Source organism: Cupressus sempervirens, chromosome 6 (assembly GCF_028749045.1).
Source record: "Cupressus sempervirens isolate cs-2001-9-10 chromosome 6, ASM2874904v1, whole genome shotgun sequence".
NCBI classification, from domain to species: Eukaryota; Viridiplantae; Streptophyta; class Pinopsida; order Cupressales; family Cupressaceae; genus Cupressus; species Cupressus sempervirens.
This window is the reverse complement of record NC_143123.1, coordinates 437,352,452-437,372,036: the sequence shown is the minus strand read 5'-3', so window position 1 is coordinate 437,372,036 and position 19,585 is coordinate 437,352,452. Positions and strand designations below refer to the sequence as shown.

At 31.8% G+C, this 19,585-nt stretch overlaps 1 pseudogene; it reads left to right on the top strand.

The window, feature by feature from the left end:
* The first annotated feature begins 378 nt into the window (after positions 1–378).
* On the top strand, positions 379–5,900 carry LOC149552928 (DNA mismatch repair protein MSH2 pseudogene; annotated as a pseudogene).
* The last annotated feature ends 13,685 nt before the right edge of the window (positions 5,901–19,585 follow it).

The following is a 19,585-nucleotide window of genomic DNA, read 5'->3' as shown; positions in this document are numbered from 1 at the left end:
CTACCAATAACACAAAATCGAAGTTATTCAAGTTGATAGATGATAAGATGATCATAGGACTAACTAAAGATTTAATGATATCAGGATTACTATACTGCTCATGGGAATGATGCACTCTTCATTGAAAAAGATTACTACTACACCACAACTGCTCTTCGTCAGTTGGGTAATGAACATGATGCTCTCTGAAGTGTGAGAATTATCAAGAATATGTTTGAAGCAATTATTAGAAACTTTTCGTTAGAGAGGATTGATCATACTATGGAGATTTTTGAGGGAAGTGGATCAAATTGGAGGTTGGCAAAAACTAGAACCCCTGGAAAGCTTGGCAGTTTTGAGGACATTCTCCTTGCTAGCAATGACATGTAAGATACACCAATGATAATCGCTCTTGAATATGTTTCCTCACAGGTATAGTAGATAGCTCCTACAGCTAATGATCTTCAATACCTTGATTATTCTATCTATTCTTAAGAATGGAGCTTTGGCCTAGGTGGCTAGCAACATGGTCGATCATTCACTCGGGGTCCCTACCTAGATGGCATTCCTCATGATTCCTCTTTCTCTTACACATCCCTCTATAATGATGAAAGTTCACAAATAGATTATTGAATATACATTCTATATCAAATCATTATAAAGATAATTGATTGAAAAATAACACATAGAAAATGATAAATACCACAAGAGCAATTGCTAGATTACAAGATGTTGGTAATAACAATTGTGAAAAACCTAGGGGTCTATTGCTTTCATATGCCTAATCTCCATTTTATCTTATTGTTTAATTCCTGTAACTGCTTCTGACTTATTATTGTGTTTGATTCTTCCTCAATGATTCCTTAGGATATATTCTTCAATTGTTCCCATGATGTTTAGCAAGGAACTTTTGAATGTATTAAGTGTTGGACGATTTTCGTACGCCTTTGACTCTGATCCACCTTTTAATGAGTACTATACTGATCCTCCTTTTTACTTTATTTTGGGAAGGGTTACCACCTTTCATAAGGATTGAGTCACCACTTTCCATTGTTGTCTTTGAGAATAATATATTAGTTTCCAAAGTGATCTCGGTTGGATGTTCTTCTTCAATGAAATCTTCTACCCTTTATATCTTCCAATTTGGGGGAAATTCACACCTCTTCATCATGTCTATCCCTTTGCAATGGTTACAATTTGTCACAATTTCTACCCTTTGAAAGAGTCGCAACCCTTCAACATTTCTGTCCTTTAAAAGAGTCACAACCCTTTCGAAGAGTCACAACCCTTTCGAAGAGTTATAACCCTTTGAAAGAGTCACTTCCCTATTTTATTTATCTATGTTACTTTCTTCTTCATTCCTTCCTCTTTCTTCCTTGCTCTCTCTCACCCTTTTAAATGAACTCTCCTTCCATCTATATCTAATGTTGAGGGAGTCACATTTCTTCATTTCACATCTCTTGACCTTTCATTTAACTTAATTAACTTGTAATTATTTTATTTTATATTTTATTATTTATTAATTTTTATATTTAAATTTTATTTATTTATTATTAAAAACTATTTTAGAAAGTAGAAATTATAGAATGCACCAAGATTATGCAAATGGTCCCAAAGTTGTATAAAAGTAGGCACAACTGCTAAAGTGAGCCTAAACTAAGTGTGAAATTGTAAAGGGACAATTTATGACACTACTCAATCAAGCTTTGTGAAAATAACATAGAAAACAACATAATGGACCAATACATCAGGCAGAAAATAATCATACACAAAAGCACAAAGTGAATGGAATAAAGATGACAAAGGAGTAGGAATGAAGGAAGAAGTGGCTGGCTTTTTGTCTCCTTCACTAGAGCTTTTCTTGCTATCCCCATCCCTGGAAAATATTATCTCCCTAAATCAATAAAAGTAATGATGAGAAAAACCTTCAAAGTACTTGGAGTGGAACAATAAACAAGTTACTCACCCATTTGTCAAATCCTCAAAGGTCTCGCTTGTATATTTTCCATCTCTTCCCTTATTGCAAGAAAAATATGTAACTTGGCTGAGTTATAAGTTTAACCTAACCATCATTATCTCTTAGTATTATTTGAGCTTTTCAATAGCTAAAGGGAAGATGAAAGCTATTTTGGTTTATTAATGTTTTTAAATTTCTAGCTGAAGCTAAAGGTGGATTTGTAGGTCACCTCCAAGAAAAATGCTATTTGGCTTACAAGTGTTCTTCCGTGGGAGTCCAAATGAATTTATATTTTTCCATTTATCTCATAATTTTTCATATTGTATACCCTTCCTCTCCTAGGTTGTAACCTCATGATTAAGTTTGAGAGTAAACCTAACTTTTCCAATCCACCTTATTTCCACATCAACAATATGTTTTCAACATCAATTCTCTTATTTTTATCATTTAATGTTGTTGTGTTGTCATATAATATTTGCACATCTACATAGTATTTATGAAATGTTTTCAACTGTCTCTCACTTTTCCAACACATCATGGGAGTTGAATAATAGGTAGAGATCATAGGCTAATTGATTGAATAATGGTTCCAATTTCTCTATTTTTGAGTTGAGCATTTCTTGAAGTGTCCTATTTCAAGAACATTTAATGTTTTTCCATTGGAAGAACAGCTTTTGACCTTCCCTTTCAAACACATGGGACTTATAGGGGATTCCATATTGTGGGCCCTTAGAAAACTTCGTAATTTACAACAGGGTGTGACACAGGCCTGTTGGAGTGTGACATATTATAGTGTTCTTTCCTAGTATGGTATAGTTACATGCAGATAATCTGAAAACTCGTTGCCTTCCAACTGAGGAAGTTCCAAGCCTAACTTCAAATCAGATTTTGAACAAATCTTGTATACATGATAATCATGAATTCCAATCAAGATGTTGGGATCCCTAAAGAATGAGAATGTTAACCTCAATGACCTATGATAGGTTCACCAATCTTCCAACCTACCGTTGTCAACTCTAATGAACCTCAAACACTTTTGGATTGGATTTGACCTTAAGCATACTCTATTTCAAAAAGTTTATAGTTTGCCTTCAAGTGGTATATTTGACTTTTCCTCGAATAATAGTTACACCATTCTCCTTGTGACCCATCTAGGGTTCTACAAATAGTGCTTCCAGTGATCTTTCTCTCCCTTTCAAGATTATGGAAATGTCTTTTGAATCAATTAAATTAATTGTCCTTTTTCCTGCAGTTGTCTTAAAGCTTAATGCAGTATTAATTTATCCAAATATTAAAAGGATGGATATGTTTTGAGGTACAGAAGATTCATAAATAATGTGAATGTTAAGTATCTGTAACAATGGTGTTGCTTTATTTTTTCTATTTAAAGAAAAAATCAATTTCAATTTTTTTAAAACATTTTTATCCTTATTTTAATTCATGCATCTTTACCGACTTTTGCATTTTATAATCAGTGAAGTGTCTGTTGAAATGTATAAACACTGGTGTGTTGCTTTAGTTTAGGATTGAATAATGTGTAAGATAGAACTGAAATTTTGAAGGTGTCACCTTGAAAGTATGTCCAGTAATAAGTACTGGTATGTTCCATCTTTAACCTCAGAACTCCAAAGTAAATGCTATATTCATCCCAATATATCTTCTTAATATGGTTTGAATAATCTGCACTTGTTTGCAGAAAATAATTTATTTGGTTTTTGACTCATGTCTTCAAAGTTTAAACACTACACGAACAGTGTTTAGCATTTTAATTTCTTTCATACAGGAAAAAGTATAATTCGATGCTATAGTTTGCCGCTTTCTAATTTTTACTGATTTTTAGCTTATATTGATGTTTGTGAGACTATATTTCTGCAGCTATATTTTGAACTGAGTTATTCAAGTTGACAGATGATAAGATGATCATAGAACTGACTAAAGATTTAATGATATCAGGATTACTATACTACTCATGGGGATGATGCACTCTTCATTGCAAAAACTTACTACCACACCACAACTACTCTTTGTCAGTTGGGTAACGGACATGATGCTCTCTCAAGTGTGAGCATTAGCAGGAATATGTTTGAAACAATTATCAAAAACTTGTTGTTAGAGAGAACTGATCATACTGTGTAGCCTTTGAGGGAAATGGATCAAATTGGACGTTGGCAAAAACTGGAACCCCTGGCAAGCTTGGCAGTTTTGAGGACATTCTCTTTGCTAGCAATGACATGCAAGATACACCAATGATAATCGCTCTTCAATATGTTATTCATGAAAATGATTACCTTGTGGGTATGGCCTTTTTTGACTCGACAAAGAGAACTTTAGGCATCACAGAGTTTCTTGGTGACAGCCTATACTCAAACCTGGAATTTTCTATGACAGCTCTTGGTTGTGGAGAATGCTTGTTACCTCTAGGCAGTAGAAAGTCCACTAATAATAAATGCGTGCATGATATATTGGCAAGTTGTAATGTTCTCTTAACTGAAAAGAAGAAATCTGATTTCAAGTCTAGGGATGTTGATCAAGATCTCCGTCGCCTTGTACCACTTGAGTCCTTGAAGGATATAGTTGCAAGTTCAGAGTCTGCTGCTGGAGCTCGGGGGGTCGTCCCCTCTTACACAGATTTGCTCTCAGATGACAGCAATTATAGAAAGTTTACGATTCAGTATTATCACATAGGCAGTTTTATGCGGCTGGATGCTGCAGCTTTACGTGCATTGAATGTTCCTAAAAGTAAAATAGATGCGAAGAAAGAACTTTAGTTTATTTGGATTGATGAACAGGACATGTACTGCTGGCATGGGGAAGAGACTGCTGAATAGGTGGCTCAAGTAACCTCTCTTAGATGTAGAAGAGATCAAGTGTAGACTGGATATGGTGCAGGCATTTGTTGAGGATGCAGTATTACGCCAAGATTTAAGACTTCACCTAGAAAGAATTGTAGATATTGACTGACTTGTGCAAAAATTGGAGAAGGGTGGGGCCAATCTACAAGATATTCTAAAGCTCTCTAAGGCAAGGACCTTTAAGTTTTGATGTATTTGATTTTTTATACTATGCATTTGCAATAAACGTGCTTTGTGTTTTTTCTCTTTTATGATCACATGGATACTTTTGCACTGAATTTAAGTGTTTCGTTCACAACAATGACATCGTTCTTTTGAATGAATGTTGATCATTGCTTTGTATCTAAATTTATTTTTGTGCTGTACAATTGCATTTACTGATTAAATGGTGTATTTCATCATCTATGATTGTTCTTAGCTATCATGCTAAGTTTGCAGTTTACAGATATCACATCTTTTACAAGATGAGAACTATGGTTTTCAAGCACTTTAACTATTTTTGAATTGTTTTTGTTCACTATAGTTATTTTACATGTGATAGAAAAGCATATGACTTCCTATAATCAAAAGTTCACTTGAACGATATCAAGGGGACTTTTCTTTGTTGATCAGGGAAATATATTTGGATGCCTTTGAACTTTGGACAGATGAAGAGCATTTGACAAAGTTTTCACCTAACAAACTTTGCAGCACTTGTGGAGGCTGTTGTTGATCTCGATCAACCTGACAATGGAGAGTACATGATCTCAATTGGTTACGATCCTAGTCCGATGACACTTAAGAGTGAACAAGATGAAGTGAAAGAACAAATTCAAAAAGTACATCATAGAGCAGTAGATGATCTAGATCTTCCTGTTGACAAGGCTTTAAAACTTGTCAAAGGCACACAATTTGGACAAGAGGAACCAAAAGTACAGAAGAAGTTGAATACATTACATATAGTCTTAGAAACATGGGAGGATGGAGTCAAATTCACAAATGCAAAACTTAAGCGACTTGGGGAGCAATATATTAAGTTATCAGATGAATATTCAAGTAGTCAAAGGCAACTTGTTACCCGTGTGGTATAGACAGCAGCAACATTTACTGAGGTACGTTTTTTTAGTCTGTAATTTACCTTATTTACTATTTATTCTTTGTGAGAAATAATTCTACACATAGTCTTAATAAAATTTTCTCTGATATTGTGTTCCTTTTTAAAATATCTATTGCTTTAACTCATATGCCTTCATATTGTTGAGTCCTGACTGTTTTTATTTAAAGTCCTTAAAGCTTACATGATTACTTCAAATAATAATGGCTAGATTAAGCTATTCCTTTTGCATGCTTATTGAATCTTCCAAAAGGAATGTATTATTGCAGGAAAACTAAATTTTTTTTTAGGTGATGATTGATTTGAAATTTTCTTAATGCCAGTTGGATGATATTGTATGGATATCAAGTAATGTTGTAAGACAGGTTTTGAATGAATTGGTTCTTGAACTCATAGGCCTTTGATAGCATACAATGACAGTCTATGTTAACACTTAAGTAGTTAGCTCTATGCTTCATATTTCTTTAGGAGTCAGTCCCACCTCGTCAACAAACCTATATGTTTGCAAGAATTACAAGCTTAATTTTTTTTATGTTGCAAGAATTGGACCTCTTCATTGTTGCACTTGGAGAATAATAATTTTATTTTTTAACAAATTAATTTGTTAGCGCTATTGTTTATTACACCGCTATGGGTATATAAAAATGTTGAATGCAAGTCATGGACATTAGAGACTTGTTTGTGGAAAGGATGCATAGTTGTTAGTGGAAGAGATGTATAGCTATAACATGTATGTAGTGTCATTATCTATCCTTTTGCTTTTGATATGATAAGACACATAATCATCCAACAAGTATGGTTTTTACACATCTTTTTCATAACACATTTATATAATAGTTAATTATAATTAAACTCATATTTCAAGAGACTTTGTGGATTTTCTCATGTCTTGTGTAAGAATTGGCTGTAAATATGACATGCTAACCTCAATGTGGACAGATAAGACTATTTGACAAATACTTGAAACCTTACCCCACTCCTAAACTATGATGCTTTTGATGGTGAATATTCATTGATATGTGGAAGTTGGAATTGTCTGATTTAGTGATTGGGCTATTGAATAAAAGACTGGGGCTCACTTTGATTTTTGCCATATGTGCACCCAACCTATACCTTCTAATTTTTTCACTTTTATGTTATCTAGGCTACCTATTTTAATTTTTCTACTTTGGAGAAATATTGTGATCAAGCACTGAATAAGATTGGATTCGTGTATTGTAGTCAAAATTCAAATAGTTACTTGTCTTGATTTCAACTTTATAGAAAACTCTTGAGCTGCTCTCTATGTGTTAGATTGCTTAATCTTCTATATTGGTTTAGACAAGCCAAAACTATATGAACTATAATTTCAGTTGTGAGATGATTCATCTTTCATTATTAATTTGTATTTAGTGTCTTTTCTCTAATTTTGGTATGTTCAAAACTTCAGCCATGTTAATTCTTGTTTTCACAGCGGCATAGTCTACTTATGCTCATTATGTACAACACCCTTTTGGCTGGTTTGTCATTATACTTGAGTGCTCTTCAGGGTCATCTAAGACTACTTGATTCAAACACTCTATATAGTATATTACCAAGAGATAATTTTCTAATAATATAGACTATGAAAGACAGAGATCTTTAAGCACTAGTATTTGTCATACTACTCTTTATTTTGGGTTTGACAAATGATCTTATAATCCTATGCATTCCTTTAAAGCCTAGTTCATGAAGAGTAATTTAATGCTTTACTTTGTTTCCACCAATGAATGCCCACTTGCCATTTGTATATGATTCAATAACTTTGCAATTAAATAAGCATTTAACAAAAATGGATGTAAGTTTCCTGACATGAAACAAAGGTGTGTTTTTAATTAGGCTGCCTTTATATCAAATTAAGATACTCGTAATTCTGCAAATTAACCTATTGTTGGGAATATTATGAAAGGCAAAGTGTTCTATTCTGCAGGCAGGGCAAAAAACCTTGCAATAACCATAGCAAGCAGAGTAGTTGGTGGAGCTGTGTTTGCATTATGTTTGGTGGGAGTTTATGTCAAAATTAAGGCTAGAAAATGCTTTGCACAAATTCATTGCATAGCCATACATGGTAAGTTAAGATAATCATTTGCTATTTTTATTTGATTTTCCCTCCTAGTTAATAATTTTAATAGTTCCTTACTTTGTACTGATAGTTTCAATGTCTCGCAACATGTAGATCATTAGGCAACAGAAATTAGTCCAGTGATGTGGTAATGTACTCCTCATATGATGTTGGTTTCATTATGTGTTTAAATGAGTTAGGTATTAATGTTTGGCATTGAAAGATCTCAGCTCAGAGGTTGAATGGTTGGAAGACTTGGTTCAAGTTTGAAAATTTTGATTTACTTACACTCTTTATCTGTTGTGATTGGCAGTGGGCCATTCTAGTCATGGTCTATTTTTAAAATTTCCACATCCTTAAAGACATCAATTAAGCAAATCTTTGAAAAGTTCAGTGCTACAAGGACTCCATGCCATAGTTAATATATGACTTATAGCTACTTTTTCCCTTATATGCTTCAAGAAAGAGATTTCATATAGGCATCCAAAATACAGCCTATAGAGGAAGCAAGGATAGTTTTATGGTATTGATGAATGCTTTTGGATATAACTGTGTAGTGTTTTCCAGCATCAGCATTTGAGAAAAAATGTGAGTGTGATCCAAACTATTGATGCTGAAAAATGTTACATCATTATATCCAAAAGCATTCACTAGAACTATCATGAACTGTGGAAGTTTCATGTCTCTTATAGTTTTCTGATGATCTTTACCAAAATGAGGTATCCTTCAATGCCAGATTTTATTCAAGGCATTGTCTTTTTTATGAGGGGATGCTTGCATGTTGTCTGTCTTTAAAATTTGCATTCTAATTTTTTTAGAATTACATTAACATTCCATGCTTCCAAATTATAATGTCATGATAATGACATCATAGATACTAGATGGGGAGCATAGTCTCCTTAGAAAGAATTAAACAAAGCACTTGAAAATTTTGAAAAGATCTAATTTAATGCTTTCAAAAGGAGGAATTAACACTATTCACACTATTCCATCTAATAAAATCCACAAATACTTCTCTATTCACTTCAAAACTTAATAAAAACTAGTAACTATCACTGCAATTCTAGGCACAGTCTATTGTTCCATACTATAATTGTACAATGGCATTTACCAACCCTTGCATTAGGGTTCCCCAAGACATTTATAGCCTTCTCCTTGGCATTCCTGAAGTCTGGATCCACCATCCTAAAACTAGAAGTTACAGAATCACTTCCCAGAACTCATATTCAAGACCTTGGTGTTCTTCTGATGGGTTCAGGATATGAGGTATGCTAATTGTGATTATTTGGAAGAAATGATCGCATAGCATTCATCGAATGTTTTTTCTCGTATTCCATGGATAATATGATCTTTTGTTTTCAAAATTTGAGGCTTGTATTCTTCAGCGAATAAGGTCTATATGGATTCAAAGGGCTTGCTAGTAGGGTTGCAACTATTGATGTACATGCAGCTCTTTCGCTCATAATGGTAGGGGAACCTCTAAGTTCTATGGGGGGCTACCTCGGTTTAGTTATAGTTCCTCAAGGTTTGAATTTTATGATGGGGGATGTGCTTACTCCAAATGGGATTTTGTCTAAACCAATTCCCAATTTTCAAACCAAAGTTCATGTTGAGAAGTTTTATATTGATTACTATGAGAATGGCGAGGTATATATATATTTTGGATTACAATCTAGAGCGTTTGTTCTCCTTCACACAACAACTCACATAAAAGAAGAAACAATATTCTAGCCACCATCTTACAACTCTTTGTTCTTTTTTTGTTCTCCTGGCTACATGTTTTATTTTGATAATCTCAAAATAATCAAATCTCTTTCCAAAACTGCATTGAGATGTTAACAAGAGGTATCTTGTTGTTATTCATTTTTCCTGCCCATCTTTATTTAGGTATCCCAATTTCACATCGACCTTTCTTTATTTGATACAAATGGAAAGGAAGTTCTAAGGAAGACTATAAGTGTGAATAGCCCTCTATGATTTGGGGGCATCACAATCTATCAAACAAATTGGAGTATCTCAACTCTTCAGATACACAAGAATGGTGTAGGACCATTCAATCTTTCAATGCTACATTACAAAGTAGAGATAATAAACATTTTGGTACATTCTTGCCACTAGAAGATGATAATAGTTCTACCAATCCTAAAGAAATGCAAGTATACATGGAAAATCTTTATTTCTAAAATCTTTAAATCTCTCTTTGAGAGAGCCAAGAAAAGAAATAATCTTGAAGGATATTTTTGTCATTTCCTAAAATTTTGGAACTTCTAAACCATTATATCTGATTCATTTATAGATTTCTAGAAAATATTGTGTATAAATATTTGAATCAATGTTTCAGATCGTTTCAAAGAATACATGATCATGCTATATGTTTATGTTCTTAAAGCAATTGTTTGTTATCTGAGTCATTTAATTTGCAACATATTAAATCTCTACAAAGATAAAGTTGGAGTAGGAGAATTTTTCTTCTCAAAGGTGTCATTTTCTTAATTATTTTAATTTATTTTAATTTTATATGCAAACTATTTTTATATTTTAATTTAAATAAACTTTATTAAATTTATACTCTCTTTTATTAAATTATAAGACACCTTTAATTATATATTTATTAATTTAACTAATAATATTATTAGGAATTTATTATTAAAATGAAGCTACTAAATAAATTATTATTAAATTAAATAAATATAATTATACCAAAATTAGAACTTTAATTAAATCTTTTAAATTTATTTCTTATATTTAATTAATTAATTTAATATAATTAAAAATTGGTTTTTTAAATATAATTTTTTTGTTAAATTAAATTATTTAATAATTTTTTATTTGATTTAATTATAGCTAAAATCACAACAGACCCACAAAACTAAATAAGAAAACTCATTTTAAAAATAAAGTACTAAATCAAACTCAAGGGGTCAAAATCTTAGATTCATATCACTTGACGAATTCAAAAGAGTAAATAACTCAGATACTTGTCCTACTTTATAGGACAATAGGCTTAGGGTTAGGATTTGAACTTAAGAACTATCTCCCATCTTTTACCTTTCAGATACTACGATAGGGTACACTCATCCTAACAATTTAGGGAAGTTGATGCCTGGCACTTGCAATCTACATAAAAGCTGAGCATATATATATATACATATAAATCTATACTAAATAGACAATTATGGGGAGTGGTGCATCATGTAAATCCCGACTCGTAGGTGACTATGACTCCATCCCTCAACCACATGAAAAATATCAACCATAAAGTAAAATATGCATGTACACCATACACATGCAAGTATGGGGTAGGTAACCATGGAAACTACATACAAATCAACCATCTAACTATCACCATAAAATAACTAAAATCACTATATGAACATACATATATCATCATCGAAAGACTAATAATGAACACATAAAATAATTGAGTATCAAGTAGCTCATCAGATATATAAACTAAGTACGAAATAGCATTCAATCAAATCTAGTAATCAAGTACCATTAGTCATAAAACATAACCATAAAGTTGGCCTAAAAGAATACGACAATAAAACATTAAAAGTAAACTAGGGGTAGGCATTAGATTAGATCTACAAATTTGATAGATCAAATGCTCCCACACTTCATACTTCATGTATGATATAATGATGGAAACTACTACAGTAGCTTGTTCTTCATTAATAACAATGTCAATGTTCATGTTTTACCCATTATTTTAAAGAAGGATAATAAAAGCACAAGCCATTTAATGAAGACCCTATAAAATTCACTATGGATGAAAAGGGTGCAAAGATATTGGTAAAACTTGCAAAGAAAATAAATTCTTGAAAAGACAAGATGAACCTCAATGAAGGAAAAGTCTAATAATGTGTATTTCATTAGTACCAAGGAAGAGAAAATAATAAAAATACAAATAATCTTACCAATATTTTACTTCACACACAAAATGTTGCAAACCTTCCATGCTAGCACTTAGTGACATCATTTGATTGGTGCACCCTTCAAAAGTACAAGTGCTAGTTTATAATTATTATTTTTTGGGAAAAGACAAATATTGGCTAGCCATCCTTTATGGCTCAATAATTTTCTAATTCATTATTTAAATAAATAAGATAACCGTCATTCAATAATATTAATAATCATTAATTAAAATAATTATAACATATAGCTAAATCATTATGAGAACAATGACTCAAATTTAAAATTATTCTCTAGATTTTGAAGAAATATTCAAAACTAAGATTACACTTAATAAATGTTGTGTACGTGGAAGGCAACATTTTTCTTTATTCATTGGGGTGATTACTTTTTACATCTTCATTGGAATGCTTGTTGAGCCATCTAAATAGTTCAAGGTAAAATAGTTATTTTCTATTATCAAATCAAAAAAATGTCCTCATTTGGAATGCTTGTCCAGCCATCTAAATAGTTCATAAAAAAATTATTATTTTTAATTATCAAATCAGAAGAATATAAATATATTATTTATATCTTTATTTCTCCATATTTTTACATTATGGAAACTTTAAATACATATGACAAATTTGTGCATACTTTTAACAATTCAGTTGTTCTTAAGACATAACTACAACTGATGGCCAAGAAACTTATGCAATGAAAGTAGGAAAGAAGTAAAAGAAAACTCTAAAAGATGCTCATTTTTATAAATATGTATCTTTAGTTATTAATATAGTTTGTAAAAGAAAATATAAAACTAGTGTGGTTGTATCCTTAATTTCCAAGGAAAGCTTTTCCCCTTATCATAGATAGTTATGTACATCACCATAGACCTTCCCATGGATTTAATCATGTATAACACAATAGCTTAATGTTTTTTGAAAGAAATATTAACTTACAAAACTACCTCCAGAGGAGCAATTATTGTTAGAGTCATCTTTACAACTATGCCCTGTGGCATCATCCTCTTCATCGCAATTATGGTCTTCAGATATTAAGGAATTCACTGATGTCTCCAATAGATTCATCTTTCTAGCTTTGGCCCTCTTCTTTGGATGATTAATTTCGGTGTCAATTTGTATAAGCACGTATTCCATTGCCACATCTTCCTTTTCCTCTTCTAATAAATGCTTCCTCAAGGACAGCGTGTTATCTACATCCTCACTCGGAATGCTAATGAAGCCACCTGAATTGTTCATAGCAAAATAATTCTTTATAATTATCAAATCAGAAAAATATAAATATGCAATTTATAACTTCATTTCTTCACATTTTTAATGAAAATATCAATACTTTTAACATATTTCGTGCATACTTCCAAGTTTTAGCAGTCAACTGGCCTATGACTAAAAATTTAAGAAGTAAAAGAAGTAAGAAGAAAACTTCTGAGGAACAACCATTTTTATATCCACTTTTTACTTCATTGCTTCAACTGTTCCTGAGCTATAACTATAGCTTATGGCCTGAAATTTTTTTACTGAAAGAAGCAAAAGAAAACCTTCAAAGGACAACCATTTTTATATATACACTGTTTAGTACATTACTATTGTTTGAAAAAGATTAGAAATGGGTGGCTGTAGCCTGAAATTCCAACAATAGCTTTTCCACTTACCATAGAAATATTTAGCCACGTTACCATAGAAATCCCACGGATTTAATCATGTATAACAAAATATGTTAAAGACTTTTTTAAAAAGAAACTAAAAATACCTTCAGGTGAGCAGTTCTTGTTAGAATTTCTTCCTTAGTGTGTGATGTTTAAGGGTGGCCGGAATTCACTGATGCCTCTAGTAATGTCACAACCCATTTGTTTACAAACCGAACGAAATTGAAAACTTCATGCCACAAAGATTTTGTTTGAAAATTTTGTTAGAAAATTTATTAATTAGTAAAGAAAAATGCAGAGTTGTTTGGACAAATGCGTCAAATCGAATCAGTTGGGTCAGTCACAATGGTAGGATTGTCTTTTATTAAAAAAGGGGTGCTTGCCCTTCTCTATTTCTCCATTGCAACTGCATCTCAGAAGACAGTAGATAAAAGAGAACGATTTCATCAATGGAGGGGGTATAAGGTAAAAGGAGGAGGTGCGCAAGCTGGAGATGATCAACAAAGCTGACTGGACAAAATTAAAAAAAATGAATAAAATAATCAATCTGTTGTGGCAGTAATATATTTCAATAATCATTTTGTCCATATCAATTACATTACATGATGCTTCTATTTATAGAAGTCTTAGATCAGTTCAGAAAACATCTAAATTAGCAGACAAAACACAAATAGACTTTTCTAGAATTATTTATGACTTCCAGAACTTTACCTAACAATGATGCTTTTACAATTCATTTGAAGGAGAAATTACTCATTCCAACATTGCTCCTAAAGCACTACTAGTTTTTCAATTGAAACTGGTACTGATTTGACCATTTCTGTTTTTCACAATAAATGGTTCTATTAGTAATTTGATAGGCTGAAATGTTCTTTGTACTAATCATTAAAACTTTAGTAATCCAGCACTTATATGTTGCTTCTTGCTTTGTTTTTCCACATACTCAAACTTGTCATGTTTTACTTGACGCTCTTATAACTTGCCATGTTAAACCAAACTTTAACTCCCATTCTTTTCTCTTTGCTACTTAAAGCCATTGACAAAACTTACAATTTAATTATTGAAAAAAAACAGCAACTATAATTCAGGGAATGACTGATATTAGTGTTAATATTTTGACAAGCTGGTAACTCATAATTCTGAAGCACCATTTATTATGTAAGTGAATTCAGTTTGATACACAGTCAATCTGTTTATGCCCTGAATCATTTGCTATTTGTCTGAAGCTTCATCTGTATAAATTGTAGCGAAATTTTCTCTCATGATTATTTTATTGTTTTGCTTATGGTCATGCATGCATTTAGGTTTCTATTGTTAAGGTCTTCCTATTTATTTAGATATTAGAGAATGCATTTTTCTGTATACATCTTGTGTATTTATGTTTTATGAGAGGATTTATGATAGGATAACATAATATTAATTGATGAAAAAAAGGGTTTCATTGTTAGCTATACAATTGGTTTAATATATGCATAATCATAACATGTGTCAATAGAGAATTGATGGTAGTACTTGTATGCCCTTTTGGAAGTTAGACTAATTTTCTTGTTAGACATGAGCTAAGATGATGTAATTAAATTAATTCATGATTAGTGGACTTTATAGTTTTACCTTGTATGTTGATGGGTATATGAAACTCAAGGTTGGATAAACCATGTTATGTTTAATTTTTTATAAATGATGGAGATGGAACTTGTGATACTGAGGTGATAACTAGAAAATGTTGTTTTGTTATCTTATTGACTGATTAATGTTCTAACATTATTTATGTAGCACGAGTCCATTATTCTTTTAAGTTTTATTAATGTTCTAACATTATTTATGTAGCACGAGTCCATTATTCTTTTAAGTTTTACTTGTTTAGACTATCTCACTGCTGGGCTAGGTATTTTTCATTTTAGGAAAGATTCTAGGAAAGCTTAAGAACTTCGAGGTAGGGTGGTAAAGCACTCCTACAATATTCTCGCCCTTGTGTTCTTAGAAAAGTTCTGGAGCTCATTTTAACTTGGTCATCATGGTTAAAATATCTGATATCCAGTATATGGTATTGGTAATCTGGCAATGAAATTTTGATTTCTTTTGAACTTGAGCATATATGTATATATATCATTTTAGTTAAAGCTAATGATAGTTTATGTAAATCAACTAATGTTGACTGCTCAGTATTCAAAGGACTTGACTCTCATTGAATTTTTTTCATTTTATGGAGAATGCTGATGTGGCATTGATTTTGTAAGGGTGGTCCTTACATATGGTATTAGAGCTCTTGGTTCTACACTTCGGCCTTGAGTTCCCTATGCTAGACACACAACTGTAAATCAATTAGTTTACTTTATGTTATATGAGTTGATTACATAGATTGCATGTTGTGCCTCTTAGCTATGATTACTTTTGACATAGAAGGATATGATGTTTCTTATGCATGTCATGATCTTGAATTAAAATTGCATTTGTTTAAAGATTGTCAAAAATGGGAAGTTTATGGAATGACTAGTAAATTGTGTACCTTATATGTTATGATTATATTTACTTAAAACCATGAGATGGTATAATATGCATATTGAAGTATTAAAATTGAACTATTGAGATAGTCAAAGGATGGTTGAATTTTGCACTAAGCTATGAGAGCCTACCAAATGAAGATTTGGCTTGTGATAGCACTGAAAAATATCTTTTTATTATGTAAATGACATGTGATGCACATGTGGTGCAAGAATCTACTTCTATTTTATGTGAGATTCATGAGGTTCATTGATTAACCTAATATAATAAGTAGGGAGAACATGGATTTCATTACAAAATTATTTCATGTTCTGTTATGCATTTAGAAATGTGTGATTATCAAAATAAATTTCATGTGATACATGAGAAATTTGGTTATGTTCAAACATCTACTCCCTCTTGGTGACTAGTGATAGTCAATGTGCTTTAAGTGAATTGGGTTTTTATTTTATTATGTTCAATTTCATGAACTTAGATGTGATGAAAGACTAGATTAAAATTTTACATTCTTTATGATCACCAAGCCACCAATTTCGTATGTGACCTATTTACCGTGACTCTTGTTTACTTTTATTTTGGTTTTGTGTCTCCTTTTTGAACTTTGACTTGAGAATTATGAATCTTGTTTTCAAGATTTCTTTGATCTTGAGGTGGATAGGGTGTGTGTATTTTTGATGATGCTAGTCCTGTGATTTGGAAATGATGTCATCTATGATGTTTATTGTGGAGCCTTGATAGGATGTATGAGGGAGTAGATTGTGAAGACCTTGTCATTCTTCTTTTTGCATTTATTTTATGTTATTTTTATTATTTTGGAAGATTACCTTCCAGTGTGGGTGCCCAATGTGGACAAACAAGAAGGGTAGAAGTACTGCTTTCATTTTCCACTCTACCTATTAGTGTAATACTGACACTACAAAATGTTGTTATTTTCTTTCATGGCTGGGTGTAATGTAGCAATTATGGGAAAGATAGATGGATACTTCATGTTTAGTTTCTCTATCTACTAGTTCTGTAGAATGGTTACATGTTGTTCTTGTTTGCTCTACCAATAAATCTGGCTTTATAAAGTGCTTGGCCAAGCCATTTGTTTTCTAGATAATGCATATATGTATATGGTTATGCTTATTTGATTTTACTACATATGTGTAGATGTGTAGTTTATTTTTATTCCTTACTACATTTTGTGATTAGGCTACTAGGCACATGGTTGCATGTAGTGTGTTTCACAACCGCATCGAATCCATTTAATTCATCTTGTTCTAGGAAGCTAGGTGTCTTGTGCTAGGGTCAGGGTATTCTTTGTGTTAGGAAGAATCTCGGGGAAAAATCGATCATAGTTGGCAAGGTTAAAGTGCCTCAATTCATATTTTATGTGATGATTTAATGGCATGAAGGTCATACATCACAACATGTGCTTATATGTTGGTTAATTTCACTATGGTGACAAGATGGGCTTGAGGGCCTAAGGTCACTAAATTGATAAAAATTGGATTTACTAATCTTTGTAGGTGATTGGTGAGCATACCTAGCTGATTTACTTAATGGTATTGATCATATGGTAGATGACATTACACTTGTATATGTGCTTATTATTCCATGTTCAATGTGTAGGTCGACATTTTCTATGATGCCATTGAGGTATGATGCTTTAAATTATACTTCATATATTTATCAAATCATGCACTTTGATGGATGGATTCCTTCGATAATGTCACTCTCAAATGGAAAATTATTTTCTAACCTTTAATTATGGTGAGTGAAATAATTGTTGACTATACAACTAGGGTTTTACTTGTTCATTTATGTGTCTTTGCAAGTAATGATATGACAATTGTTTAGTAGAAGATGGTTCTTACATATGATGAAATATAGTTTGACATGTACGTCAACTTATTCAGTATATTCATGTATGAAATATTCATGTGATGATATGTTGTGCTCAACAATTTTGGACTAACCTAACTTGACTTTTTGGCCTATGTGGCAAGTATATGGATATGTGGTTGTCCTATGAGAATGCAAATAGGTATGTATAGATCCCTCTTTTACCTACTTTGATAATATTTTTGCATTGGTGTTATGTATATGTGATGATCCACCATGCATGTGACTTCTACTATATAGAAAGTTGTTGAATCCTTTTATTTAGTCAATTTGGTCAATGAATAATGATCATTGATGTGGTCATCTTCAGTTATTTGTTTGACTCCTAGTCGATATGGTGTTCGACATAAACTTAGACCCTTTGGTTGACATGTGTGTTGCGATTTGGTTGAATAATCTATTGATGTAGAACTTGGGTTAATGTTACTTGACACATTTGATTGTGTGACTTTCTAACCTTGATCTTTCTATATTATTGGTTAAATGTACGTTGTTAATTTGGAGCTATATGACGCATTATGATATAATTACATTATATCTCACCTTTTTTAGGCATATGTATACATTATGATGATCAAATTTTGATAAGTACATTGATGATTTTATGTGTGGATGTCTTTGTATTTCATGATGATTTAAACAATGATAAACTAGATGTATCATGATAACATTACTTGATTATGTTTTGTGGACACTGACCTATTGATGTGGATGGGTACTCACTTAGCACACACCACATATTAGATGGTATGTATGGTACACATGGTATGAATTGTTGATTATTTATGGTACTCATGATCAAGATGTGATTGAAAGATAAGTTAAGAAATCATAAAGTTGAACAAAACTTTTTGACTCCTAATATTTGAATTGATTTCCTTGAGATACTAATATTATATATGAGCTAATGGTATTGTGAGTGCATGTGTAAAAGTATGGTAGGTTGTGGATAAGAAGTACCTAATAGCAAGGAAAAATCAATAGGTGATGCCAAGGTATGGTAAGTGCACATGTATGTGTGTAATATCTTGTGATTTTAAGGCAATATGGTACTAATTTTGAGACTTCTTGAGATAAAGAAGTATTTGATTTTATATTTAATTGGAAATTTGATTTGATTTATGATATATGATGGACTGACATTTGGTGTTGTTCCTATGAATGAACAGAGGGAATGCCACATTATAAGAAAGGGGGAATATTGTCGGAGAGAGGTAGTCTAACCTTGTAAAACTAAAGATGGTAATGGAATTCACACATTTGCATAGAAAAAAGTTCTTGAAATGATTATTACCTATGCTTATATAAAATGTGTATTAATTTTTCTCTAGAATTGATTGCTTCAAATAAGTGTTAAAAATTTGGGTTGAAAAATAGCGTCTTATGAGTGTTTGTGTGTGTTGATTGTATTAGAATGCATTTATATTAAATAATCTTGTTGATTATGATAGAATCTAAATAGGAGTACATGTATTATTTAGAACATTTAACAATGAAAGTTTGACTAAATTTAAATTATTTATTTGTTTTCTCATTGATTGTACTTGTACATATTGACCTAGCATTAGGACAATGTGTTCTTTAAGTCGGGGAGGATGTGACAACCCGTTTGTTCAGAAACCAAACAAAATGGAAAATGTAATGCCACATAGATTTTGTTTGAAAATTTTGTTAG